Source organism: Halyomorpha halys, unplaced genomic scaffold (assembly GCF_000696795.3).
Source record: "Halyomorpha halys isolate HHAL.00 unplaced genomic scaffold, Hhal_1.1 Scaffold84.1, whole genome shotgun sequence".
Classification (NCBI taxonomy): Eukaryota; Metazoa; Arthropoda; class Insecta; order Hemiptera; family Pentatomidae; genus Halyomorpha; species Halyomorpha halys.
In genome coordinates, this window is record NW_027110155.1 from 472,466 (window position 1) to 475,836 (window position 3,371).

Below are 3,371 nucleotides of genomic sequence, written 5' to 3' on the forward strand. Positions count from 1 at the left end.
AATCAAAATAAACAACGAACAAACGAAAAACGACAGGACTTTTTGAATGCCCTGGTATAAGCAATATATGAAGTGTTTGCAACAAGGCGCGAAAACAGTATGAAGGCTCGGGTGATAGTTTTCAGCCATAGCAGCTACTGTCATGGTGCAAAATGTACGATAGTTTCCTACATGACATTTTTACAGGCAATAAAACAACCATAGATCAGGTCAGGTAGTTGATAGTACAGTCATTACAGTTAAGCTACCGTCACAATAAATTCCAAGAGCATACGCCTTGAAAATGAGCTATCATAAATTATCAGCAGCAATAGTGACTGAAAGAAAACACAGTTCTCTTATTACGGTATAAAGATAAATAATAAGTACACAGATAAATTAAATAATACCAAAATAAATAAATAAAGAAAGTAAAGATAAAGTAAAATAAATAGTTTTATTCAATATGAATTTCTCTTTTACCTATAAATACATATACCTTTATTTCATTGATCTGATATTAAAATATATGTGATCAATAAATAATATATCAACTCATGTTTTAAGAATTAAGTTCAAAAAGTTGATTTATTATTTTTTCAAAAAGTTGCTTTTGTTAAAAACAAAATATCAGGATATCAGATATGCTAACAGATATGACAAAGTATTACAAAAAAAACATGAGAAATCAACCGTTGTTAAAAAAAACATTGCTTTCTTACAAAGTACTGAATCTGTGACTCTTCATAGGTTTAAGCAGTATAGATTTTAATTTAATTTTTTAAGGAGAGCTCATTATACATTTAAATATAATTTACAAGATAAGTACATCACAATAAAACAAATTTGTGGTTAACAAAAGTAAATTTTTATAAATATGGGATGTCGTTCCAAGGTTTCAGAAACCTCTTTGAACTACATGTAAAAAAAAAAAAAATATGGAATAATAGCGGGATTAATTTAGTCTAATCAAGTATGTGTTTTTATCATGCTTTATTAATTTGTGCTAATATTTTATTGGTTATATGTATTTTTTCTATTCTCATAACAGATGTGGAGTTACTACGGGTAAGATTGGTTGTACCTTGAACCTCTAAAAGCAAGGTTATGCAAGTCGTAAATAATGGAAAGTGATTGTACTGTCTAGAAGCTGGCAACAGATCAGAAAAGATAAACCATCACGTGAGGACCAGAGGAATTACAAAAGAACAGATGAATTAATGTTTCGTATAACGTTCATGATTTCCTGAGGATTACAGACCCAGATGCTTTTCGAGAGAGTTTGCCTTCAAGCTTACGTCTTTTAAATTACATATTTCCTCAGTTACTCGATGTTTATCGTCAATTCAATCGAAGCGTTTTCCAGTAAAAATAAATTACTTGAAAAAATAAACCAACCGTTAATCTTTAAAAAACGCGCTACTCAATCACCCCCAAATTGGTCAGCAAACTAAAAAAGCTAAATGGTCAATTTTATTATAAAAGTTATCTTATATCTGAATGAATAATTTATAAAATAACCATTACATCATTAATGATAAATTTATATAAATAACACATTTAGTTAGTAGTAATCATTTTAATTTATAAAAACAATTTCTTTGCATTTATTCATCGAGTTGAATACTATCTCGGTTCTTATAGACCAGAGCCCAAGAGGAGGAAAAAGACAGTTATTTCACCACAATTTTTGATTAATTTAATGAAAAAAATTTATAATTACTAGTTCAAATTGATGAGTCAGCCAAGTATAGGAAGGGGGAATAAAAAATGGTGGCTGTTTCAAAACGATAAAAAAAAAATAATAATTTTTCATAATGGGCTCTATATCTTTAAATCTGCCAACAATACTAAAAAAAACCTAAGAGAACGTCATTTAAAGTAAGGTAAATTTTCTAAAATATAAGCCATAAGAAAGCTATTTACGTTCAATAGTTCTCAAGATATAGCTTTTTAAAAAGCAACATTTCGTAAATATGTTGTACAAGATGTACTGAAAGATCAGTAGTTAGTGAATTTATTTTGAGAAATCTATATTTAAAAAACCATTTGACGTACAGATGTCTATTAGCATTCACATTAAAGCTAGTTTAATGGACTCTAAAGTAGTTTATAAAGTTTAGCTTTAGGAGTTGTAGTTTTTATGATATATTTTCATGAGCGAAAATATATTGATTTATAGTTGTTCGGACAAAGTTTCATGTGCCAAATTTATATTCATATGCGAATATCATAAAAACTACTACCCCCAAAAAGATACGTGTAATAAACTAACTTATAGTAAGTTAAATCTCCTTTATTAAAAGTGCTGGCAGACATGTGTACATCTTATGGTTTTAGCGATATATTTTTTCAAAAATCAAACATTTTATCCGAAAAACTAGAAATTAAATTTTGTGAATTTATTTTGTCAAATATCATAAAAACTACTACTCCTCCAAAAATAAACTTTATAAACTATTTTATAGTAAATTTAACTAGCTTTAATTTGAGTGTTGGCAGACATCTGCACGTCTTATGTTTTTTAAAATAATTTTTTTCATAAATCAAACTTATTATTCGAACAACAATAAATCAATAAACTTAATGATCTTTTTACTGGAAGAGTCTTATGGAATTAAACTAGATTTAGCGAATGACACAATTCTTCCTTATTAAAATACAATAATTTATTTCATATCATCAGCAACGTTTCGGGAGATTTCCCCCATCTTCAGGCTGTTGTTATATAGTCATGCTGCAGCACAAATCGTAGATTTTTCATATTAAGTTTAGGATATAACAATATGGTTATGAATGAAGACCATATGAATAATATTAATATAAAATTCTTGCAAAATCTACGATTTGTCCTGCAGCATGACTATGTAACAACAGCCTGAAGATGGGGGAAATCTCCCGAAACGTTGCTGATGATATGAAATAAATTATTGTATTTTAATAAGGAAGAATTGTGTCATTCACTAAATCCAGTTAAATAAATCAATATATTTTCACAAAAATCATGAAACTACTACTCTTACGAAGCTAAACTTTATAAACTACTTTAGAGTCCATTAATCTAGCTTCAATTTGAATGCTAATAGTCATCGGATGGTTTTTTTTTTTAATGTTTTGAAAAAGCCGCCATTTGTTATTCCTCCTACCTATACTTTGCCAACTCATCAATTTTGACTAGTAATTTTTTACATACATTTTTTTCATTAGCAATCAAAAATTGGGGTGAAATAACTGTTTTTTTCTTCCCGGCACTTGTACTATTATCTATTATTTGGTTGTTCCAATATAAATACTTTTCACGTTGGAAAATATGTTGATGTCGAGCCAAAGATACAACGATCATCAATTGCAAACTTTTATATTATGTTTGAATCTGGCTAGAAGATGACAAA